Source organism: Salvelinus namaycush, unplaced genomic scaffold (genome assembly GCF_016432855.1).
Source record: "Salvelinus namaycush isolate Seneca unplaced genomic scaffold, SaNama_1.0 Scaffold113, whole genome shotgun sequence".
NCBI classification, from domain to species: Eukaryota; Metazoa; Chordata; class Actinopteri; order Salmoniformes; family Salmonidae; genus Salvelinus; species Salvelinus namaycush.
In genome coordinates, this window is record NW_024057820.1 from 239763 (window position 1) to 267459 (window position 27697).

At 40.0% G+C, this 27697-nt stretch overlaps 1 pseudogene; it reads right to left on the minus strand.

The window, feature by feature from the left end:
* Positions 1 to 262: 262 nt before the first annotated feature.
* The window catches only part of LOC120035883, a 36625-nt pseudogene continuing 9190 nt past the window's right edge, over positions 263 to 27697 (minus strand).

Genomic DNA, 27697 nt, shown 5'->3' on the forward strand with positions numbered 1-27697 from the left:
AAGACACCCAGATAAACACAAACACAGAGTTTAAAAAAGGACAATTTAAACACATGGAATCTGACCTACTCTATTCAAACTGACATACTCCATATTCAATTCATGTTTTCTAATAAAAACATACAAATATATGTTTTAGTATACTTTGTACAATTCAAGTTCATATGGTAAAAACAGGTAATCATTATTATTCAACAATATAAGACAGCAAGTCCCCTGTGTGTATTCTCTCATGCCATTTCAGCTCCCCCGGCTGGTTGAAACACTTTCCACATTGGGAGCAGTGGTTAGGCTTCTCCCCTGTGTATTCTCTCATGTTTTTTCAGGTTCCCTAAATCGTTAAAACTCTTTCCACACTGGGAGCAGTGATAAGGCTTCTCCCCTGTGTGTATTCTCTCATGCCGTTTCAGGTCCCCCGAATGGTTGAAACACTTTCCACACTGGGAGCAGTGATAAGGCTTCTCTCCTGTGTGTATTCTCTCATGCCATTTCAGCTCCCACGGCTGGTTGAAACACTTTCCACACTGGGGGCAGTGGTAAGGCTTCTCCCCTGTGTGTATTCTCTCATGCCGTTTCAGCTTCGCCGGCTGGCTGAAACCCTTTCCACACTGGGAGCAGTGGTAAGGCTTCTCCCCGGTGTGTGTTCTCTCATGTTTTTTCAGGTTCCCTAAATCGTTAAAACTCTTTCCACACTGGGAGCAGTGGTAAGGCTTCTCCTCTGTGTGTATTCTCTCATGCCATTTCAGCTCCCCCGGCAGGTTGAAACTCTTTCCGCACTGGGAGCAGTGATAAGGCTTCTCTGTGTGTATTCTCTCGTGTTGGTTCAGGTTTCCTTTATGGCTAAAACTCTTTCCACACTGGGAGCAGTGGTAAGGCTTCTCCCCTGTGTGTATTCTCTCATGCCGTTTCAGGTCCCATAACCGGTCACAACCCTTTCTACAGTGGGAGCACTGGTGTCGTCTTGCTGGTTTGGACGTCCCTGGCTCTGGTTCCTCTGAGTCTGGTCTTTCTCCTGCCAAAGACAGTGTTAAAAAAAAAAATAGAGACCTGAATGAAACCTCCACATGATAAAACAACCTTGCTACGAGGGTAAATCCTGAATCAGATCTCTCAATAACCTGAGGCCAGTTTTAACAATCTTTGTGTGATTTTAAAACAAATGTTGTAGAGCATCCTGGTAATACTGATATGTTTACATTACTTATTTTATTCATCCTGTTTTACAAGTCAGAACACAAAAAACTAGACAGTTCTATGACACTAACACAGACATCGCTGGATTCCTATCAGCAGGTGGTTCTAAATATATAACCTTCATAGTTGTATGATACAGAATGTGACCTACAAACTTCCTTAAACATAAAATAACTAAATAGTTAATTTTGTGTGATAGTCCAAAACTGGTTTTTACGTCGAAGACACAAAGCACATCAGTAACATCTCCCCGTTGTTGAAAGGGTTCGACACATGATGTTTAAATGGCCCAATTTCTTATTTAGACGTTCACAGATTTCCAAAATTTTGACTATCGCCGATGTCATATTTTGGGTAAAGTAAAAAATAAGGTGAAATATTTTGGGTAGATGTTCCTAAAACTGACAGTTAATACAATTAACAAAAATATAAACTCAACATGTAAAGTGTTGGATGTTTAATGAGCTGATAAAAAAAGATTGCAGAATTTTTTACATCCCTGTTAGTTAACATTTATTCTTTGCCAAGATAATCCATCCTCCTGACAGGTGTGGCATATCAAGAAGCTGATTGAACAGCTTGATTATTACACAGGTGCACCTTGTGCTGAGGATAATAAAAGGCCACTCGAAAATGTGCAGTTTTGTCACACAACAATGCCACAGATCTCTGAGGGAGCGGGCAATTGGCATGCTGACTGCAGGAACGTCCACTGGAACTGTTGCCAGGGAATTTAATGTACAGTACCAGTCAAAAGTTAGGACTCACCTACTCATTCAAGGGTTTTTCTTTATTTTTAATATTTTCTACATTGTAGAATAATAGAGAAGACATCAAAATTATTAAAAAACACATGGAATCATGTAGTAACCACAAGTGTTAAACAAATCAAAATATATATTAGATTCTTTAAAAGTAGCCACCCTTTGCCTTTATAGCTTTGCACACTCTTGGCTTTCTCTCAACCAGCTTCACCTGGAATGCTTTTCCAATAGTTGTGAAGGAGTTCCCACATATGCTGAGAACTTGTATGCTGCTTTCCCTTCACTCTGCAATCCAACTCATCCCAAACCATCTCAATTTGGTTGAGGTCGGGGGATTGAGTAGGCCAGGTCATCTGATGCAGCACTCCATCACTCTCCTTCTTGGTCAAATAGCTCTTACACAGCCTGGAGGTGTGTTGACCAAGGTCAATGATGTGGTAGCCATGCTGGTTAAGTGTGACTTGAATAAATAAATCACTGACATTGTCAACGGCAAAGCACCCGCACACCATCACATCTCCTCCTCCATGCTTCACGGTGGGAACCACACATGCGGAGATCATCCGTTCACCTCCCTCACATCTCACAAAGACATGACGCTCGGAACCAAAAATCTCAAATTTGGACTCATCAGACCCAAGGACAGATATCCACCGGTCTAATGTCCATTGCTCGTGTTTCTTGGCACAAGCATGTCTCTTCTTATTGGTGTCCTTTAGTAGTGGTTCCTTGGCAGCAATTCGACCATGAAGGCCTGATTCACGAAGTCTCCTGTGAACCGATGATGTTGAGATGTCTGTTGCTTGAACTTTGTGAAGCGTTTATTTGGGCTGCAATTTCTAAGGCTGGTAACTCTAATGAACTTATGCATCAGAAGTAACTCTGGGTCTCCCATTCCTGTGATGGTCCTAAAAGTAATGATGGACTGTTGTTTCTCTTTGCTTATTTGAGCTGTTCTTGACATAATATGGACTTCGTCTTTTACCCAACAGGGCTATTTTCTGTATACCACCCCTACCTTGTCACAACACAACTGATTGGCTCAAACACATTAAAACCTGTTATGGCTAGGGGTTCCACTAGCGGAACGTTTCGACAACATCCGGTGAAATTGCAGAGCGCGAAATATATATATTTTTTATTAGAAATATTTAACTTTCATGCATTCACAAGTGCAATTCACCAAATTCAAGTTTAACTTGTGTCAGATTTCAAAAAGGCTTTACGGCAAAAGCAAACCATGCGATTATCTGAGGACAGCACCCCATCAAACAAACACATGACAATCATATATCAACCCGCCAGGCGCGAAACAAAACTCAGAAATAACGATATAATTCATGCCTTACTTTTGAAGAGCTTCTTCTGTTGGAACTCCAATATGTCCCATAAACATCACAAATGGTCCTTTTGTTCGATTAATTCCGTCGTTATATCTCCAAAATGTCCATTTATTTGGAACACCGGTTCCAACTCGCCCAACATGACTACAAAATATCTAATAAGTTACCTGTAAACGCTGTCCAAACATTTCAAACAACTTTCCTAATCACACTTCAGGTATTTTAAAATGTAAATAATCGATAAAATTTAAGATGGGATAAACTGTGTTCAATACCGGATAAAAACAACGTGAAGCATGTGACCTGGAGCGCGCATCAAAACATTAGAGAGCACTAGGCTGGACCCTCGTTCTGAATAGCCGTACTTCTTCATTTCTCTTAAGAAAAACATCAACCAATTTCTAAAGACTGTTGACATCTACTGGAAGCAATAGGAACTGCAACCAAGTGCCAAAGAAAAGTGCCACAAAAAAACAATTGAAAACATAGTCAACTCAACAAAAATAAAATTCCTCCTGGATGGTTTGTCCTCGGGGTTTCACCTGCCAAATAAGTTCTGTTATACTCACAGACATTATTTTAACAGTTTTAGAAACTTTTGAGTGTTTTCTATCCAAATCTACCAATTATATGCATATCCTAGCTTCTGGGCCTGAGTAGCAGGCAGTTTACTTTGGGCACACTTTCAACCTGGATGTGAAAATGCTGCCCCCTATCCCAAACAGGTTTTAAGGAAAGAAATTCCACACCTTAACTTCTAAAAAGGTACACATGTTAATTGAAATGCATTCCAGGTGACTACCTCATGATGCTACAGTCCTCCTTTAAGACGCCATTATGTTTCATCATTAGATGCTACAGTCCTCCTTTAAGACTCCATAATGTTTCATCATTAGATGCTACAGTCCTCCTGTAAGACTCCATAATGTTTCATCATTAGATGCTACAGTCCTCCTGTAACACTCCACAATGTTTCATCATTAGATGCTTCAGTCCTCCTTTAAGACTCCATCATGTTTCAGCATTAGATGCTTCAGTCCTCCTTTAAGACTCCATCATGTTTCATCATTAGATGCTACAGTCCTCCTTTAAGACTCCATCATGTTTAGAATGTGTCTGGAAGCGCTACACTATCTATTCTACTTTCATCCTTTCGGTTTAAATAATAATAATGTTATAATAGGTATTAACTACCTTTAATAACTAGGGTTAATACCTGCCTGGCGCCCCAACAAAACTTTATCTTTACCACCCTCTAACAATACCGCTACAGAATTAGCATAGTAGCCCATGTAATTTAAGGTAATCTGAAATATTTAGGACTAACTAACTATTCCTTGAAACCCATTCTGAAACTAACTGCAGCTCTTTGTTAAGTGTTGCTGTCATTTCAGTTGCCGTGGTAGCTGACGTGTACAGTGTTGAGTCATCCGCATACAGACACACAGGCTTTACTCAAATGTCATTGGCATGTTGTTGGTAAAGATTGAAACAAGCAGGTGCCAAACAGCTGCCCTGGGGAATTCCTGATTCTACCTTGATTTTGTTGTACAGGCTTCCATTAAAGAACACTCTCTGTGTTCTGTTAGACAGGTGGCTCTGGGGCGGCAGGTAGCCTAGTGGTTAGAGCGTTAGGCCAGTAACCGAAAGGTCGCTGGATCTTATCCCCGAGCTGACAAGGTAAAACTCTGTCGTTCTGCCCCTGAACAAGGCAGTCCTAGGCCGTCATTGAAAATACGAATTTGTACTTAACCAACTTGCCTAGTTAAAGAAAGGTGAGCTTTTTTTGAACTCTTTATCCACAATATAGCAGGGGGTGTAAGGCCATACGTTTTTGTCAGCAGCAGACTATGATCGATATTGTTAAAAGCCGCACTGAAGTCTAACAAAACAGCCCAAACAATATTTTTATCATCATCAATTTCTCTCAACCAATCAGTCATTTGTAAGTGCTGTGCTTATTGAATGTCCTTCCCTATAAGCTGAAAGTCTCAATTTGTTTACTGTAAAATAGCATTGTATCTGGCCAAACTATTTTTTCCCAAAAAATGTAAGGGTTGGTAATAGGCTGATTGGTCGGCTATTTAAGCCAGTAAAGGGAGCTTTACTATTCTTGGTTAGTGGAATGACTTTAGCTTCCCTCCAGGCCTGAGGGCACACACTTTCTAGTAGGCTTAAATTAAAGACAAGGCAAATAGGAGTGGCAATATCGGCCGCTATTATCCTCAATTTTCCATCCACGTTGTCAGACACCAGTGACATGTCATTGTTGATTTTTTTGCCCAAAATGTCATTTAAGATGCTCCAAAGCTTTTTACTATCATTCTTCATGTCATTTATCTTTGTTTCATAGTGTAGTTTCTTCTTCTTTTTATTCAGTTTAGTCACATGATTTCTCAATTTGCAATACGTTTGCCAATCAGTTATACAGCCAGACCTATTTGCCATCTCTTTTGCCTCCCTCTTCATCATACCATTTTTTGATTCCTCATCAATCCACGTGGATTTAACAGTTTTTGCAGTCATTTTCTTATCGGGTGCATGCTTATTAGTAACTGGGATAAGCATTTTCTAATGTGTCAAGGGCAGCGTCTGGTTGCTCATCATTACACACCACGGACCAACAAATATTATTTACATTAAAAACATAGGAATCACTACAAAACGTATTGTATGACCTCTTTTACACAATATTAGGCCCAGCCTTTGGAACTGTGGCTTTCCTAGACATGGCTACTATATTGTGATCACTACATCTGATGGATCTGGAAACTGCTTTAAAACACATTTCTGCAGCATTAGTAAAGATATGATCAAAACATGTTGATGATTACATTCCTCTACTGTTTGTAACTACCCTGGTAGGTTGACAGATAACCTGAACCAGGTTGACGGCACTGGTTACAGTTTGAAGCTTTCTCTTGAGTGGGCAGCCTGATCACAGCTTTCCTCCAGTATTAGTTCATTAATTAACAGTGTCTGGAGTTTAGTTTGCCTGTTCTACAGTCTTGTAAAGATAGGGGGGGTTGACTGGGACAGGCAATGCAACATCCATAATGTTTTAAGGAAAAGTTTTTGTAAAACAAGCAGCTTACATTGGATCATCTTGAAACTTTCTCTCTAAAGCTAACTTTCATCAAGGTTTTATATGGTCTATTGGTTTCTCTCTTTCCATTGGCAGAATCCTTTTTCAGTGTTATGATATTCATAACATCCATATCCACCAGTCTATCTTCCTGTCAACTAACAGAACTCTGCTGGTTGTCCTGGTAACAGATACAAGTGGGCAGATCTATTGTATTTGTTCAAACTAAACTACAGCACTTACTTTGATGAGTCAAATCTGATCCTTTCTTCTCTTCTCCTCCTCTCACAGTTCCACTCATCCCCGTTGTTTTCCTGCAGTCCACCAGCAGCACAGACAACCTCTTCATACCCAGCAGTAAGGCGCTAACGGGAGAGGCACGACACGGGGACTCCGGGAGGGTGAAAGGGCTAGCGTTGTCCTGGTAACCATAAAGAGGGGACACAGACATATATCATTATGGATGCTGATGTCACTGTTGTCATGAAGTGCTTTACAGAAACGCAGCCCAGACCCCGATAGAGCAAGCTGTATTCTAGAACAAACCAAGCTGTACCATCTGGTGTTCTGATCTGGAGAGATTCTTCTCTGCCCCATCAGCATCAGGATGTTGTTGAGGCTCCCCAGAGGATCCACGATAGTCACGTCTCTCTCCCGTGTGAACGAGAACAGCAAACAGACGTAAACTTAGGACCATCTATTACAATCAAGAGGCATGAATATGTCTAAAATGGCCTTTTTCATCATGATTTTGTCAAATATTGTTTGTGTTGCAAATGTATAGGGTCAATTCCAATTCTCTCCACTGGGATACTCTGCCTCTAACCCTATTACAGGGGCTGAGTCACTGGCTTACTGGTGCTCTTTCATGCCGTCCCTAGGAGGGGTGCGTCACTTGAGTGGGTTGAGTCACTGACGTGATCTTCCTGTCTGGGTTGTGCCGTGGCGGAGATCTTTGTGGGCTATACTCGGCCTTGTCTCAGGATGGTAAGTTGGTGGTTGAAGATATCCCTCTAGTGGTGTGGGGGCTGTGCCTTGGCAAAGTGGGTGGGGTTATATCCTTCCTGTTTGGCCCTGTCCGGGGTATCATCGGAGGGGGCCACTGTGTCTCCTGACCCCTCCTGTCTCAGTCTCCAGTATTTACGCTGCATTAGTTTATGTCGGGGGCTAGGGTCAGTTTGTTATATCTGGAGTACTTCTCCTGTCTTATCCGGTGTCCTGTGTGAATTTAAGTATGCTCTCTCTAATTCTCTCTTTCTCTCTCGGAGGACCTGAGCCCTAGGACCATGCCTCAGGACGACCTGACATGATGACTCCTTGCTGTCCCCAGTCCACCTGGCCGTGCTGCTGCTCCAGTTTCAACTGTTCTGCCTGCGGCTATGGAACCCTGACCTGTTCACCGGACGTGCTACCTGTCCCAGACCTGCTGTTTTCAACTCTCTAGAGACCGCAGGAGCGGTAGAGATACTCTTAATGATCGGCTATGAAAAGCCAACTGACATTTACTCCTGAGGTGCTGCACCCTCGACAACTACTGTGATTATTATTATTTGACCATGCTGGTCATTTATGAACATTTGAACATCTTGGCCATGTTCTTTGACAACCTCTTCCCCATCTTCCTCTTTCACTGTAATATCATCCTCTTCTTCTTTCAATGTGATAGCTTCCTCTTCCTCCTTATTCATCCTGAAAGCTTCTTCCTCTCCTTTCATCAGAGCTTCTTTCTCCGCCGAGCTTAGTGAACTCATGCTCCGGTCGATTAGCCTAGTGCATTATCAGTTTACCACATTTGCAAATTTAACAAGCAAATTACGTTTAAATGAACTAGTAGACAAGTAAACAGAATTATATTCAAAACACTAAGAGTAAAATACACAAGATTGGTCTAAAGCGCTTCAATGTTTCAGTTTTAGGTTCGCTAGCAAATCACCACGTTGGTTGAATCAGAAGCCTTTTGTCGCTGTTGAAGAAGCCTCCAGTTCGGTCCACTAGATTATACGTCACACAAGCAGCATCACCTGAAAGACTCAAATCGCCATCTGCTGACTGGGGTGGGTAACGCAGATTGGAAAAATATTAATTACAATGTTTATTCTTGCAAGCAATGTCATGAGAGCTAATAAAAAATAAAAAAACAGATGTTATGTTTTCTCTTACAGCCAATACTTTACTCCAGGGCTGACCTGCCCATTAGGTAGGATTAGGTGACAGATTAAAGAGTTTTCATTTTTATGTCATAGTTATTCTGAACCCACTGCCTGCAAGTCGTCTAAATTAGCCTCAGTGATTTGTATTTTCCTTCAACTTCCTGAAGAGGAAACAGCCCTGAAATCCCCCTGTCTGAGTGCATTTGTCTACCACTATGTTTAGCTGTTGGGCGATTATGCTAATGACAACCATCTTCTGGTTGATGGAAAAGCTTTCCCAAAAACCTTGTCAATTAAATGTTAACTACAAAGTAGTCTATGCCTACCTGACAGAATGATATCATGATTATTTGCATCAATCCAGTTGTGATTTGTTCAGCAGACTCTGCAATCACATGTGTGCTACAGAGACACCACAAACCAAGCAAGGCTCTTGCTGGTGCCACTAACATTAAAGGGTATCTACACACAAAAATGAACATTTCTTAGATTTTTCTCAGACTTCAAAAGTGGTCTCCTGATGTGGTTTAAGTATTGTTGTGGACTTAGAACATCCATTGTTGTTGTTTTTCTATTAACAGTGTGATTTAGAGAGAAAAACAGAAAAACAGGGACAAATCAGAAACCTGGAAAAACTAAACTGAGAAAATGTAATTAGGTTAAAAAAAGAAAAGAAAACGGATTTGATAGGGCCCTAAATATTCTATTCAGTTTCTCTCATTACTGGATTATCTAAAGATAGTGTAGAGTAACAGCTGTATCCTGAAGTGACCTTTAACCTCCCTGCTCCTCAATACCTCTTCCTCTGGATCAAAGCTTCAGCCAAGTAGGATACATGATAGTGGCAACACATGGAGTTGGGTTGGATATAGTCATGGTAGGATACATGATAGTGGCAACACATGGAGTTGGGTTGGATATAGTCATGGTAGGATACATGATAGTGACAACACATGGAGTAGGGTTGGATATAGTCATGGTAGGATACATGATAGTGGCAACACATGGAGCTGGGTTGGATATAGTCATGGTAGGATACATGATAGTGGCAACACATGGAGTTGGGTTGGATATAGTCATGGTAGGATACATGATAGTGGCAACACATGGAGTTGGGTTGGATATAGTCATGGTAGGATACATGATAGTGGCAACACATGGAGTAGAGTTGGATATAGTCATGGTAGGATACATTGGGCGGCAAGATGTTCTTTACCATTCGGCCATCAGATTTGCCACCAATGCTCCTTATAGGACACCTCACTGCACTCTATACTCCTCTGTAAACTGGTTATCTCTGTATACCAGTCGCAAGACCCACTGGTTTAATGCTTATTTATAAAACGCTCTTAGGCCTCACTCACCCCTATCTAAGATATCTACTGCAGCCCTCATCCTCCACATACAACACCCATTCTGCCAGTCACATTCTGTTAAAGGTCCCCAAAGCACACACATCCCTGGGTCGCTCCTCTTTTCAGTTCGCTGCAGCTAGCGATGGGAACAAGCTGCAAGAAACACTTAAACTGGACAGTTTTATCTCCATCTCTTCATTCAAAGACTCAATCATGGACACTCTTACTGACAGTTGTGGCTGCTTCGTGTGATGTATTGCTGTCTCTACCTTCTTGCCATTGTGCTCTGGTCTGTGCCAAATAATGTTTGTACCATGTTGTCATGTTGTGTTGCTACCATGTTGTTGTTATGTGGGGTTGCAACCATGTTGTGTTGCTACCATGTTGTTGTTATGTGGTGTTGCTACCATGTTGTGTTGCTACCATGTTGTGTTACTACCATGTTGTTGTCATGTGGTGTTGCTACCATGTTGTTGTCATGTTGTGTTGCTACCATGTTGTTGTCATGTGGTGTTGCAACCATGTTGTGTTGCTGCCATGTGGTGTTGCTACCAGGTTGTTGTTATGTGGTGTTGCTAACATGTTGTTGTTATGTGGTGTTGCTACCATGTTGTTGTTATGTGGTGCTGCTACCATGTTGTGTTGCTACCATGTTGTTGTTATATGTTGTTGCTACCATGTTGTGTTGCTACCTTGTTGTTGTCATGTGGTGTTGCTACCATGTTGTTGTTATGTGGTGTTGCTATTTTTATTATTTTATTTACCGTTATTTTACCAGGTAAGTTGACTGAGAACACGTTCTCATTTGCAGCAACGACCTGGGGAATAGTTACAGGGGAGAGGAGGGGGATGAATGAGCCAATTGTAAACTGGGGATTATTAGGTGACCATGATGGTTTGAGGGCCAGATTGGGAATTTACCATGTTGTTGTTATGTTGGGTTGCTACCATGTTGTTGTTATGTGGTGTTGCTACCATGTTGTGTTGCTACCATGTTGTTGTTATGTGGTGTTGTTACCATGTTGCGTTGCTACCATGTTGTGTTGCTACCATGTTGTTGTTATGTTGTGTTGCTACCATGTTGTTGTTATGTGGTGTTGCTACCATGTTGTTGTTATGTGGTGTTGCTACCATGTTGTTGTTATGTGGGGTTGCAACCATGTTGTTGTCATGTTGTGTTGCTACATGTAATAATAACATGTATGATTTATATAAAGTTCTTTAGTAAAAAAACATTAGTGACATAATATAGTATTTAATATTACATAGTAAACTTTAATAATTGTAATATGTATGTTTAAATGACTGTACTAAAGTTTTTGAATAAAATAAAAGGTTTGAAAGAAAATGTCATTTACCTTCAATGAAATATATCTCTCTCTCTTTCTCTCCCTCTATCTCTCCCCTTGGCTGGGAATGTTAAGGGTCAAGAAGTTGTGAATCTAGGGGGGCCCTTGCACACAGGGGAACTATATGTATGTAACAGTATAACTTTACGTCCGTCCCCTCGCCCATACCCAGGCGCGAACCAGGGACCCTCTGCACACATCAACAACAGTCACCCATCGTTACCCATCGCTCCACAAAAGCCGCGGCCCTTGCAGAGCAAGGGGAACCACTACTTCAATGTCTCAGAGCAAGTGACGTCAACGACTGAAAGGCTGCTAGCGCGCACCACCGCTAACTAGCTAGCCATTTCACATCGGTTACATGTACACAAAATAACTAACAACCTGGACCCCCAGGTGTCTTTCAAAACATATGTTTTACTAACGACCTAAACAGATAATTTTTACCCTTTTAAAAATAGTTATGGGGGGATGTCCGGGGGATGTCTGTCTTGAAAGGGTCATTGTAATCTTTAAGATGTCCCCTTTACTGATGACCTAAACAGATACATTTTACCCCCCATAAAAGAGTGTCCGAGGGATGTCTCAGTCAACCCCACCAAAATAAGCCCCAGAGGCCTCACACCATCCTCTTTGAAAGGTTAATTGTACTCTTTAACTATGCTTCCTTTACTGACGACCTAAACAGATCACTTTTACCCTTTAAAAAATAGTTGTCAGCTATCCAGATGTAATGGTCAAGAGGTTGTGAACCTAGAGGGGCCCTTGAATACATGTTGTGTTTAGGCAGACATATGTTTTCTGTTTATGAAGGAATAAATGATTGACAGGATATAGACCACAAAATAAAAGATAACTGTATTCTTAACGATGTGCCCTTTACTAATGACTTAAACAGATAATTTTACTCCATGAATAACCTTTTACTGCAGGGGGCTAAATCAGGGGCCTTAAATGCTGCAGAAATGTTTTGGTACCCTTCCCCAGATCTGTGCCTCAACACAATCCTGTCTCGGAGCTCTACGGACAATGCCTTCAACCTCATGTTTTTTTTTTCTCTGACATGCACTGTCAACTGTGGAACCTTATATAGACAGGTGTGTGCCTTTCCAAATCATGTCCAATCAATTGAATTTACCACAGGTGGACTCCAATCTAGTTGTAGAAACATCTCAAGGATGATCAATGGAAACAGGATGCACCTGAGCTCAATTATGAGTCTCATATAGCAAAGGGTCTGAATACTTATGTAAATAATTTGTGTGTGTTTAAAACATTTGCAAAAATGTATAAAAAACTTGTTTCCACTTTGTCATTATGGGCTATTATGTGTAGATTGCTGAGAAAATAATTTTATTTAATCCATTTTTGAATAAGGCTGTAACGTAACAAAATGTGAAAAAAGTCAAGGGTTCTGAATACTTTCCAAAGAAACTGTCAGTGATTGAGGAGAGAGCCTCATTGCTATATTCTAATTAAAAACATTGACCCATAAGAGAACACCAGACCAAAGCAATGCATGACCCATATAGAATTAAAACAACATTCATCTTAAAACCTCTTTGGGGTAGTTGGGAAGCTAGCGTCCCATCTGGCCAACATCCGGTGAAATTGCAGAACGCGCAATTAAAAAATACCAAATTCAAATATTTAACATTCTTGAAAATATATGTTATACATCAAAATAAAGCTTAAATTCTTGTTAATCCAGCCAAGGTGTCAGATTTCAAAAAGTCTTTACGGCGAAAGCAAACCATGCGATTATCTGAGGACAGCGCCCCGCATACAAATACATAACAAATCATTTTCAACCAGGGAGTTGCGACACGAAAGTCAGAAATAGCGATATAATATATGCCTTACCTTTGAAGATCTTCTTCTGTTGGCACTCGAAAAGGTCCCAGTTACGTCACAAATGGTCCTTTTGTTCGATAAAGTCCTTCTTTATATCCATAAAAACTCAGTTTAGCTGGCGCGCTTCAGTCAATAATCCAATCTGTTTCCCTCCATCAAAATGCATACAAAATGAATCCCAAACGTTACTAATGAACTTTTCCAAACAAGTCAAACAACGTTTATAATCAAACCTTAAGTACCCTAATACGTAAATAAACAATAAAATTTAAGACGGAGAAACGTTATTGTCTTTACCGGAGAAAAAGAAAAAAAACCTAGGAACTGCAATTGGGGAGGATTTTGCCTTATTATAATACTGCAAGCCATTGAAATCAGTGGTAGCATTTTTTGGGGGGAGGGGGGGGGGGGGGTTGTCCTAGGGGTTTCGCCTGCCATTTCAGTTCTGTTATACTCACAGACATTATTTTAACAGTTTTAGAAACTTTGGAGTGGTTTCTATCCAAACCTACTAATTATATGCAAATACATAGCTTCTGGACCTGAGTAGCAGGCAGTTTACTTTGGACACGCTTTTCATCCGCACGTCAAAATACCGGCCCCTAGCCCAAAGAGGTTTTTAATGAGTATTAGAATTGAATAAACAAATGTTTGCATAACGAAAGACATGAAAACTGGTGGGAACATTATATTTAGCTAGGATTTCATAAGGCCAGGAAGGTCACTGAGAATAACAATATACAATAGTTAATGTTACTAGTTTAGGGATGAAGAAGGTGAAGGTTCATCAATGTTAAAGATTAATTTTAATTTGACGTGGAAACAATGTTTATTCAACCAGTGGGAGGTTTGTAAATGCCCTCAGGAAAGTGGAATGAGGAAGTCTTCATTGAGACAATGATGAAACAGCAATCTGTGGGCGAGTTGTGGTGGATATTACAAAATAAGGATCTGCTGGAGTCCAAGTCAAACCAAGATTCTTTATTTCTGAGCTCAGAGAGAATAACAGAGTTTGGTATTTTATTAGGATCCCCATTAGCTGTTGCAAAAGCAGCAGCTACTCTTCCTGGGGTCCACACAAAACATGACACATAATACAGCACATCAATAGACAAGAACAGCTCAAGGACAGAACTACATACATTTTGTAAAAGGCACACGTAGACTACATATCAATGCATACACACAAACTATCTATGTGAAATAGAGGAGAGGCGTTGTGCCGCGAGGTGTCTTTGTATTAGCAACTATTAATTATGAGCTTATGTGGTATTAAAGTTAAGGGACATCACTCTGGGCGGGGTGATCCTCAGTAGGGGATAAAAAGTTTCTCCAATTGCAGTACATAAGCCAGCCAGATGTGCAGCCAGACTTATTAGCCACTCCTTTTGCCCCAACTCTTTCAAACATGCAGTTTTTAAATTCCTCATCAACCCATGGAGCCTTAACAGATCTAACAGTCAGTTTCTTAACAGGTACATGTTTATCAATAATTGGAAGAAGCAATTTCATATGGTTTTCCCACAGTCTGAGCTTTTGTAAGCCTTCTCCTCTATGTGCAGTCTCGTGTTCTTTCAGGCTTCCTAAATGGGCAAAAGCTTTGCACCTGGGAGGAATGGTAAGGCTTCTCCCCTGTGTGTATTATTTCATTTTGTTGAGGTTGCTTTTCTGGTTAAAACTCCTTCCACACTGGGAACAGTGTTAAGGCTTCTCTCTTGTGTGAATTCTCATGAGCTTTCAGGCTCCTTAATTGGTTAAAACTCTTTCCATACTGGGAGCAGTGGTAAGGCTTCTCCCCTGTGTGTATTCTCTCATGAACTTTCAGGCTACTTAATTGGTTAAAACTCTTTCCACACTGGGAGCAGTGGTAAGGCTTCTCCCCTGTGTGTATTCTCTCATGTTTTTTCAGATCCCCTGGCTGGTTGAAACACTTTCCACACTCTGAGCAGTGGTAAGGCTTCTCACCTCTGTGTATTCTCTCATGTTGTTTCAGGTTCCCTAACTTGTTAAAACTCTTTCCACACTGCGAGCAGTGGTAAGATTTCTCACCTCTGTGTATTCTCTCGTGTTGTTTCAGGTCCCTTAACTGGTTAAAACACTTTCCACAGTGGGAACACTGGTGTCTTCTTGTTGGTTTGGACGTCCCTGGCTCTGGTTCCTCTGAGTCTGGTCTTTCTCCTGCCAAAGACAGTGTGTTTAAAAAAAAAAAGAGACCTGAATGAAACATCCACATGATAAATAGGCCTTGCTACGAGGGTAAATCCTAATCAGATCGCTCAATAGCCTAAGGCCAGTTTTAACAATCTTGGTGTGATTTTAAAAGAAATGTTGTCGAGCTTCCTGGTAATTACTAATAATATGTTAACATTACTTATTTTATTCATCCTGTTTTACAAGTCAGAACACAAAAAACGAAACCGTTTTTGGACACTCAAGACACAGACGTCGCTTAATTCCAATCGAGCAGGTGGTTCTAAATATATAACTTTCATAGCTGTATGATACAGAATGCGACCTACAGTCGTGGCCAAAAGTTTTGAGAATGACACAAATATTAATTTCCACAAAGTTTGCTGCTTCAGTGTCTTCAGATATTTTTGTCAGATGTTACTATGAAATACTGAAGCATAATTACAAGCATTTCATAAGTGTCAAAGGCTTTTATTGGCAATGACATGAAGTTGATGCAAAGAGTCAATATTCGCAGTGTTGACCCTTCTTTTTCAAGACCTCTGCAATCCACCCTGGTGTCAATTAACTTCTGGGCTAAAACATCCTGACTGATGGCAGCCCATTCTTGCATAATCAATGCTTGGAGGTTGTTAGAATTTGTGGGTTTTTGTTTGTCCACCAGCCACCATATGATCACTCTTCACAACATTCTGGAGTATCTGGAGTATATGCAAATTGCCATCATACAAACTGAGGCAGCAGACTGAAAATTCATATTTGTTTTATTCTCAAAACTTTTGGCCACAACTGTACACACTTCCTCAAACATAAAATAAGTAAATAAGTAATTTTAAGTGGAAGTCCAAAACTTGTTTTTACGTCGAAGACACAAAGCACATCAGTTAAATCTCCCCGTTGTCGAAAGGGTTCGACACCTGCTGTTTAAATGGCCCAATTTCTTATTTAGACGTTCACAGATTTTCAACATTTTGACTATCGCTGATGTCATATTTTGGGTAAAGTAAAAAATAAAGTGAAATATTTGGGAAGATGTTCCTAAAACTGAGAGTAACTACAATAAACAAAAATATAAAACGCAAAATGTAAAGTGTTGGATGTTTCATGAGCTGAAAAAACAGATTGCAGAATTTTTAACATCCCTGTTAGTTAACATTTATTCTTTGCCAAGATAATCCATCCTCCTGACAGGTGTGGCATATCAAGCTGATTAAACAGCATAATCATTACACAGGTGCACCTTGTGCTGGGGAGAATAAAAGGCCACGAAAATGTGCAGTTCAACACAATGCCACAGATGTCTCTAGTTTTGAGGGAGCGTGCAATTGGCATGCTGACTGCAGGAATATCCACTGGAGCTGTTACCAGATAATTGAATGTTAAATTCTCTACCAGAAGCTGCCTCCAACGTCATTTTAGAGAATTTGGCAGTACATCCAACTGGCCTCACAACCACAGACCACATGTAACGACAACAGGCCAGGACCTCCACATCGTCTGAGACCAGCCACCCGAGTTGTATTTCTCTTTGTAACGAAGCCCTTTTGTGGGGAAAAACTCATTCTGATTGCGGAGCCAGGCCCAGCCAATGGGTGGGCGTATGCCCTCCAGGGCCCACCAATGGCTGCGCCTCTGCCCAGTTATGTAAAGTCCATAGATTAGGGCCTCAGTTATTTATTTACAATCACTGACTCATATAAACTGTAAATCGTTGTTTATATTTTGGTTCAGTATACACACACACAGTGCATTCGTTAAAAACTTCTCTAGGATAGGGGGCAGCATTTTCACGTTTGGATGAAAAGCATATCCAAATTCAACTGCCAGCTGCTCATCCCCAGAAGATAATATGTGCATATTATTAGTAGATTTGGATAGAAAACACTCTGAAGTTTCTACGACGGTTTGAATCATGTCTGTGAGTATCACAGAACTTATTTAGAAGGCGAAACCCAGAGGACAAACCATTCAGATTTTTTTTTAGGTCACTCTTTTCAATTATTTTTCATTGTGAATCCAGATTTCTAAGGGATCTTCTTGCACTTCCTACCGCTTCCACTGGATGTCAACAGTCTTTAGAAAATGGTTGAGGTTTTTCCTTTGTGTAATGAAGAAGTACGGCCATCCAGAACGAGGGTAACTTGAAGTGTACTGTTAGATAGAGGCGAGTGACCAGAAAGCTAGCTACAGTTTGTTTTCCTCCTGTATTGAACACAGATCATCCCGTCTTCAATTTGATCAATTATTTACGTAAAAAAATACCTAAAGTTGTATTACAAAAGTAGTTTGAAATGTTTTGGAAAAGTTTACAGGTAACTTTTGAGATACTTTGTAGTCACGTTGCGCAAGATGGAACCAGTGTTTTTATGGATCAAACGTGCCAAATAAATGGACACTTTGGATATATATCGACGGAATTAATCGAACAAAAGGACCATTTGTGATGTTTATGGGACATATTGGAGTGCCAACAAAAGAAGCTCGTCAAAGGTAAGGCATGAATTATATTTCTATATCTGCGTTTTGTGTCACGCCTGCAGGGTTGAAATATGCTTCTCTCTCTTTGTTTACTATGGTGCTATCCTCAGATAATAGCATCGTTTGCTTTCGCCGAAAAGCCTATTTGAAATCTGACATGTTGGCTGGATTCACAACAAGTGTAGCTTTAATTTGCTATATTGCATGTGTGATTTAATGAAAGTTTGATATTTATAGTATTTTAGTTGAATTTGGCACACTGCATTTTTACTGGCTTTTGGCCAGGTGGGAGGCTAGCGTCCCACATATCCCAGAGAGGTTTTAAGTATTCAGACCCCAACACCTTTTCCAAATTTTGTTACATTTCAGCATTATTCTAAAATTGATTCAATTGTTTTCCCCCCCTCGTCAATCTAAACTCAGCAAAAAAAGAAACGTCCTCTCACTGTCAACTGCTTTTATTTTCAGCAAACTTAACGTGTAAATATTTGTTGGAACATAACAAGATTCAATAACAGACATAAACTGAACAAGTTCCACAGACATGTGACTAACTGAAATTGAATAATGTGTCCCTGAACAAAGTTGGGGGGGGTAAAAATAAAAAGTAAGTCAGTATCTGGTGTGGCCACCAGCTGCATTAAAGGAGGACTGTAGCATCTAATGATTAAACATCATGGAGTCTTAACCTTTTCTCAATATAGGGGGTGCTGTTTCCACTTTGGAAAATATTGTCTCCAAATTAAACTACCTCATACTCACTTCTTGCTCGTACAATATGCATATTATTATTACTATTGGATAGAAAACAATCTCTAGTTTAAAACCGTTTGAATTATGTCTGTGGGTGAACCAGAACTCTTTCTGCAGCGAAATTCATGACAGGAACTGCGAAGGTCTGAAAACGAGGCTCTGTTCTCAGATCAGTTTAAAGCTCTGTATGTATCCTATGGGTCGACATGAACTGCACCCGCCTTCCCCTGGATGTCAGTAACCAATGAGAAGTGGAATGGAGTTTCTACGTAGTTCTCAGACATTATAAAAGGCCAAGGAACGAAGGGAGCTCTCTTTTAGACATTCCGCAAAGCAAGACCTCAGGATGGCATTTTGAAACGCTCAGTTATCGACCTTAGATATATCCGTCTGTAATTTAATTCGATATAGGTGTTAGAAACATCATAACGAAGTTATTTTAAACCGAGTTATATCAGTTTATGCGAGTATATTGCTATTTTCGGAATTTCCTTAGTATTGCGTTTTGAGGATTTGGGCATGTTGTGGCCACATAGCTATTGTTAGCTGCTAATTCCGAATTTGAAGACGACGTTTTACAACCAAGCAACGATTCTTTTGGACAAAGGACAACTTGCCCAAGATTCTGATGGAAGCTCGTCCAAAAGTAAGAGCTATTTATGATGTTATTCCGTATTTATGTGGAAAAATGTAAACGGATTTGTCCGCCATTATTGCGGCACTAGTCTGGCTGTAACGCACACTGTATGTCTAGTAACGTTAATTTTAAAAATCTAACTCAGCGGTTGCATTAATAACTAATGCATCTTTCATTTGCTGTCCAACCTGTATTTTTTAGTCAAGTTTTTGATTATTTATTGATTAGATTAGGTGCCTCTCCAAGATGGCGCCGGCCAGAATGCATGAAATGTTGAAACTGATGACATTGTATAACCACGATTTGTGCTGCTAAATATGCACATTTTCGAACAAACTCTATATGCATTGTGTAATATGATGTTATAGGACTGTCATCTGATGAAGTATATCAAGGTTAGTCAAAAATTATATATCTTTTGCTGTATTGTTACGATCGCTAACCTGTGCTGCTGGTAAATTGCTTGTGTTTCTGGCTATTGTGCTAAGCTAATATAATGCTATATTGTGTTTTCGCTGTAAAACACTTAAAAAATCTGACATATTGGCTGGATTCACAAGATGTTGGGCTTTCATTTGCTGTACGCTGTGTATTTTTCAGAAATGTTTTAAGATGAGTAATTAGGTATTTGACGTTGGTCTCTGTAATTATTCTGGCAGCTTCGGCACTATTTCAGATTGCAGCTGCAATGTAGAACTGTGATTTATACCTGAAATATGCACATTTTTCTAAAAAAACATATGCTATACAATAAATATGTTATCAGACTGTCATCTTATGAAGTTGTTTCTTGGTTAGTGGCTATATATATCTTTATTTGGTCGAATTTGTGATAGCTACTGATGGAGTAAAAAACTGGTGGAGTAAAAAAAGTGGTGTCTTTTGCTAACGTGGTTAGCTAATAGATTTACATATTGTGTCTTCCCTGTAAAACATTTTAAAAATCAGAAATGATGGCTGGATTCACAAGATGTGTATCTTTCATCTGGTGTCTTGGACTTGTGATTTAATGATATTTAGATGCTAGTATTTACTTGTGACGCTATGCTAGGCTATGCTAGTCAGCTTTTTTACTGTGGGGGGTGCTCCCGGATCCGGGATGCGTAGCAAGTAGAAGTTAAAGGAGGCCTGTAGCTTCTAATGATGAATTACTATGGAGTCTGATGCTTTAAAGGAGAAGTTTACCCAAAATCCAGAAACTCATAAGTGATTCCATACATTGAAACTAGTCCAGTGGATTTTTTCCCTCTCCCTGTAGTGCTGTACTGAAACAGCTGCAAAACACGTGACTCATGACGTTGCTGGATGCGTGCCTCGCTCTGCTGCTTTGCCAGTTAATTTGTTATTTTATTACAGCTATGGCCTTTGTCTTTCACCTGGAGTTGTTTATTTATGTCTGAGAAAAACACACTTTTCAACATAAAACATATACAAAATAAACTCAGCAAAAAAAATTACGGGTCTTTTTCAGGACCCTGTTTTACAAAGAATATTCGTAAAAATCCAAATAACGTCACAGATCTTCATTGTAAAGGGTTGAAACACTGTTTCCCATGCTTATGGTTCATTGAACAAGCAATTAATGAACATGCACCTGTGGAACGGTCGTTAAGACACAAACAGCTTACAGACGGTAGGCAATTAAGGTCACAGTTATGAAAACTTAGGACTCTAAAGAGGCCTTTCTACTGACTCTGAAAAACACAAAAACTAAAAGATGCCCAGGGTCCCTGCTCATCTGCGTGAACGTGCCTTAGGCATTCTACAAGGAGGCATGAGGACTGCAGATGTGGCCAGAGCAATAAATTGCAATGTCCGTACTGTGAGATGGCTAAGACAGCGCTACAGGGAGACAGGACGGACAGCTTATCGTCCTCGCAGTGGCAGACCACGTGTAACAACACCTGCACAGGATCGGTACATCCGAACATCACACCTACAGGTACAGGATGGCAACAACAACTGCCCAAGTTACACCAGGAACGCACAATCCCTCCATCGGTGCTCAGACTAGAGGTCGACCGATTATGATTTTTCAACGTCGATACTGATTATTGGAGGACCAAAAAAGCCGATACCGATTAAATCGGCCGATTTTTATTTATTTATTTGTAATAATGAAAATTACAACAATACTGAAGGAACACTTATTTTAACTTAATATAATACATCAACAAAATCAATTTAGCCTCAAGTAAATAATGAAACATGTTCAATTTGGTTTAAATTATGCAAAAACAAAGTGTTGGAGAAGAAAGTAAAAGTGCAATATGTGCTATGTAAGAAAGCTAACTAGCTAGCCATTTCACTTCGGTTACACCAGCCTCATCTCGGGAGTCAATAGGCTTGAAGTCATAAACAGCGCAATGCTTGACGCACAACGAAGAGCTGCTGGCAAAACGCACGAAAGTGCTTTTTGAATGAATGTTTACGCGCCTGCTTCTGCCTACCACCGTTCAGTCAGAAAGGTAGATACTTGTATGCTTGTATGCTCAGTCAGATTATATGCAACGCAGGACACGCTAGATAATACCTAGTAATATCATCAACTATGTGTAGTTAACTAGTGGTTATGATTGATTGTTTTTAATAAGATAAGTTTAATGCTCGCTAGCAACTTACCTTGGCTTACTGCATTTGCGTAACAGGCAGTCTCCTTGTGGAGTGGAACGAGAGAGAGGCAGGTCGTTATTGCGTTGGACTAGTTAACTGTAAGGTTGCAAGATTGGATCCCCCGGGCTGACAAGGTGAAAATCTGTCGTTCTGCCCCTGAACAAGGCAGTTAACTCACCGTTCCTAGGCCGTCATTGAAAATAAGAATGTGTTCTTAACTGACTTGCCTAGTTAATTAAAGGTATACATTTTTTTTAAATAATAATAATAATTCGGCGCCCAAAAATACAGATTTCTTATTATGAAAACGGCCCTAATTAATCGGCCATTCCGATTAATCGGTCGACCTCTAGCTCAGACTGTCCGCAATTGAATGAGAGAGGCTGGACTAAGGGCTTGTAGGCCTGTTGAAAGGCAGGTCCTCACCAGACATCACCGGCAACAACGTCGCCTCTGGGCACAAACCCATCGTCACTGGACCAGACAGGACTGGCAAAAAGTGCTTTTCACTGACAAGTCGCTGTTTTGTCTCCAGGGGGGATGGTCGGATTCGCGTTTATCGTTCGAAGGAATGAGCGTTACACCGAGGCCTGCACTTTGGAGCGGGATCGATTTGTAGGTGGAGGGGCCGTCATGGTCTGGGGCGGTGTGTCACAGCATCATCAGACTGAGCTTGTTGTCATTGCAGGTAATCTCAACGGTGTGCGTTACAGGGAAGACATCCTCCTCCCTCATGTGGTACCCTTCCTGCAGGGTCATCCTGACAAGACCCTCCAGCATGACAATGCCACCAGCCATACAGCTCCTTCTGTGCGTGATTTCCTGCAAGCGAAGAGCCCGGATCTCAATCCCATTGCGTACGTCTGGTACCTGTTGGATCGGAGGGTGAGAGCTAGGGCCATTCCCCCCAGAAATGTCCGAGAACTTGCAGGTGCCTTGGTGGAAGAGTGGGGTAACATCTCACAGCAAGTACTGTCAAATGTGGTGCAGTCCATGAGGAGGAGATGCACTGCAGTACTTAACCTGTTTGGGATAAGGGGGCAGCAATTTCACGTTCGGATGAAAAGCGTGCCCAGAGTAAACTTCCTGCTCAGGCCCAGAAGCTAATATATGCATATTATTAGTAGTATTGGATAGAAAACACTCTGAAGTTTCTAAAACTGTTTGAATTATGTCTGTGAGTATAACAGAACTCATATGGCAGGCGAAAACCTGAGAAAAATCCAACCAGGAAGTGGGAAATCTGAGGTTTGTAGTTTTCAACTCATTGCCTATCGAATATACAGTGTCTATGGGGTCACATTCACTTCCTAAGGCTTCCACAGGATGTCAACAGTCTTAGAACATTGTTTGAGGCTTCTACTGTGAAGGAGGGGGGAATGAGAGCTGTTTCAACCAGAGGTCTGCCAGAGTGGCATGAGCTGATCACGCGCCTACACGTGAGAGCAACCTGCGTTCCATTGCAATTCTAAAGACAAAGGAATTCTCTGGTTGGAACATTATTGTAGATTTATGTTCAAAACATCCTAAAGATTGATTCTATACATCGTTTGACATGTTTCTACGAACTGTAATATACATTTTCGAACTTTTCATCTGAACTTTCGCCTGGACTTGCTTGCCCGCGCCTCGTGAGTTTGGATTTGTTTACCAAACGCGCTAACAAAAGGAGGTATTTGGACATAAATGTTGGACTTTATCGAACAAAACAAACATTTATTGTTGAACTGGGATTCCTGGGAGTGCATTCTGATGAAGATCATCAAAGTGAATATTTAAAACGGTATTTCTGAAACAACAACATGGTGGGTATCTGCATGGCTTGTGTCTGAGCGCCGTACTCGGATTATTGCATGGTTTGCTTTTTCCGTAAAGCTTTTTTGAAATCTGACACAGCGGTTGCATTAAGGAGAAGTATATCTGTAATTCTGTGCATAATACTTGTACCAACCTTTATAAGTTTATTATGAGTATTTCTGTAAATTGATGTGCCTCTGAAAATTTGCAGGATGTTTTCGATGCACAACATTACTGACCATAAAGCGCCAATGTAAACTGAGATTTTTGGATATAAATATGAACTTTATCGAACAAAACATACATGTATTGTGTAACATGAAGTCCTATAAGTGCGATCTGATGAAGATCATCAAAGGTTAGTGATAAATTTAATTTAATCTATATTTCTGCTTTTTGTGACTGCTCTCTTTGGCTGGAAAATGGCTGTGTGTGTTTTTGTGACTAGGCTCTGACCTAACATAATTATATGGTGTGCTTTCACTGTAAAGCTTTTTTGAAATCAGACACAATGGGTAGATTAACAAGAAGTTCAGCTTTAATTTGGTGTATTGCACTTGTGAATGCATCAAAGTTACATATTTCTAAAAAATATTTTTGAATTTAGCGCTCTGCCTTTTCAGCGGAATGTTGTCGAGGGGTTCCACTAGCCATAAGAAGTTTTAAGACTCCATAATGTTTCATCATTAGATGCTACAGTCCTTCTTTAACTTCTTATGGCTGAAGGGGCAGTATTGAGTAGCTTGGATGAAAGGTGCCCATATCAAACGGCCTGCTCCTCAGTCATAGTTGCTAATATTTGCATATTATTATTAGTATTGGATAGAAAACACTCTAAAGTTTCTAAAACTGTTTGGATTATGTCTGTGAGATTAACAGAACTCATATTGGCAGGCAAAGTCCTGAGTTGAAATCCAAACAGGAAGTCAGAAATCTGAGCTTGTATGTATTCACCAGAGTCCCTAAAGAAATTCCCTTGAGATATGAGTTTGCACTGCCTATGGGTTCCACTAGATGTCAACCATCAATATAAATTATAATGAGACTTCTATGATGTTATGGGAGAGAATGAGAGCAGAATCAGTCAGGTGTCCATCAAGCAGACATTTTCTGATCATGCTTTTTCCTCATGGGAGTCACTTGCGTTCCATTTATCACGAAGGCAAGAAAGAATACTCCGGTTGGAACTTTATTGAAGCTATATGTTAAAAACATCTTAATGATTGATTGTGTACTTAGTTTGAAATGTTTCTTCGACCGGTAATATCACTTTTTGTCCGATATAACGCTGACCAGAATTAGTGTTTGGATATGTAAACCAGACACGCTAACAAAAGAAGGTATTTGGACATAAATAACGGATTTTTTTCGAACAAAACAAACATTTATTGTGGACCTGGGATTCCTGGTGTGCTTTCTGATGTAGATCATTAAAGGTAAGGGAATATTTATCATATATTTCCTTGTTTATGTTGACGCCATCTTTGCGGCTGTGGTGTTTTACTTTTGAGCGCCGTCTCAGATTATAGAGTGGGTTTCTTTTCCGTAATTAAAAAAAAAAATCTGACACAGCGGTTGCATTAAGGAGAGGTATATCTATAATTCCATGTGTATAACTTGTATTATTCTTCAATATTTATGATGAGTATTTCTGTTGAAACAATGTGACTATGCAAAGTCACTTGATGTTTTTGCAACTAGTGAATCTAACGCCTCAATGTAAACTCAGATTTTTTTATATAAATATGAATTGAATCAAACAAAACATGCATGTATTGTGTAACATGAAGTCCTATGAGTGTCATCTGATGAAAATAATCGAAGGTTAGTGATTCATTTTATCTGTATTCAGGTTTTTGTGAAGCTATCTTTAGCTGGAAAAAATGGCAGTGATTATTGTGGTTTTGTGGTGACCTAACATAATTTGTAGTGTTTTCGCTGAAAAGCCTATTTGAAATCGGACACTTTGGTGGGATTAACAACAAGATTACCTTTAAAATGATATAAGACACATGAATGTCTGAGGAATTTTAATTATGAGATTTCTGTTTTTTTTATTTGGCGCCCTGCACTTTCACTGGCTGTTGTCATACCATCCCGTTACCGGGATTGCAGCCATAAGATTAAGACTCCATCATGTTTCATCATTAGATGCTAAAATCCTCCTTTAAGACCCTATCATGTTTAGAATGTGTCTGGAAGCGCTACTCTATCTATCCTACTCTCATCCTTTCGGTTTTAATAATATTTTATAATAATAATAATGTTATAATACGTAATAACTAACTTTAATAACTAGGGTTAATACCTGCCTGGCTCCCCAACAAAATCTTTATCTTTACCCCCCTCTAACAATACTGCTACAGAATTAGCATAGTAGGCCATGTAATTTAAGGTAATCTGAAATATTTAGGACTAACTAACTATTCCTTGCCACCCATTCTGAAACTCACTGCAGCTCTTTGTTAAGTGTTGCTGTCATTTCAGTTGCTGTAGTAGCTGACGTGTACAGTGTTGAGTTATCCGCATACATAGACACACTGGCTTTACTCAAATGTCGTTGGCATGTCGTTGGTAAAGATTGAAAAAAGTAGGTGCCAAACAGCTGCCCTGTGGAATTCCTGATTCTACCTTGATTTTGTTGTACAGGCTTCCATTAAAGAACACTCTCTGTGTTCTGTTAGACAGGTAGCTCTGGGGCGGCAGGTAGCCTAGTGGTTAGAGCGTTAGGCCAGTAACCAAAAGGTTGCTGGATCGAATCCCCAAGCTGACAAGCTAAAACTCTGTCGTTCTGCCCCTGAACAAGGCAGTTAACCCACTGTTCCTAGGCCGTCATTGAAAATAAGAATTTGTTCTTAACCAACTTGCCTAGTTAAATAAAGGTTAAATTTTTTTTTTTAAAGCTCTTTATCCACAATATAGCAGGGGGTGTAAAGCCATATGTTTTTTTCAGCAGCAGACTATGATCGATACTGTCAAAAGTCACAATGAAGTCTAACAAAACAGCCCCAACAATATTTCTATCGTCATCAACTTCTCTCAGCCAATCAGTCATTTGTAAGTGCTGTGCTTATTGAATGTCCTTCCCTATCAGCTGAAAGTCTCAATTTGTTAACTGTAAAATAGCATTGTATCTGGCCAAACTATTTTTTCCAAAAAATGTAAGGGTTGGTAATACGCTGATTGGTCGGCTATTTAAGCCAGTAAAGGGAGCTTTACTATTCTTGGGTAGTGGAATGACTTTAGCTTCCCTCCAGGCCTGAGGGCACACACTTTCTAGTAGGCTTACATTAAAGACAAGGCAAATAGGAGTGGCAATATCGGCCGCTATTATCCTCAATTTTCCATCCACGTTGTCAGACGCCGGTGACATGTCATTGTTGATTTTTTTGCCCAACATTTCATTGAAGATGCTCCAAAGATTTTTACTATCATTCTTCATGTCATTTATCTGTTTCATAGTGTAGTTTCTTCTTCTTTTTATTTAGTCGCATGATTTCTCAATTTGCAATACGTTTGCCAATCAGTTATACAGCCAGACCTATTTGCCATCTCTTTAGCCTCTTCATCATACCATTTTTTAATTCCTCATCAATCCATGTGGATTTAACAGTGTTTACAGTAATATTCTTAATGGGTGCATTCTTATTAGTAACTGGGATAAGCATTTTCAAATGTGTCAAGGGCAGCGTCTGGTTGCTCATCATTACACACCACGGACCAAATAATATTATTTACATCAACAACATAGGAATCACTACAAAACTTATTGTATGACCTCTTAAACACAATATTAGGCCCAGCCTTTGGAACTGTGGTTTTCCTAGACATGGCTACTATATTGTGATCACTACATTTGATGGATCTGGAAACTGCTTTCAAACACATTTCTGCAGCATTAGTAAAGATATGATCAAAACATGTTGATGATTTCATTCCTCTACTGTTTGTAACTACCCTGGTAGGTTGACTGATAACCTGAACAAGGTTGACAGCACTGGTTACAGTTTGAAGCTTTCTCTTGAGTGGGCAGCCTGATCACAGCTTTCCTCCAGTATTAGTTTATTAATTAACAGTGTCTGGAGTTTAGTTTTCCTGTTCTACAGTCTTGTAAAGATAGGGGGGGTTGACTGGG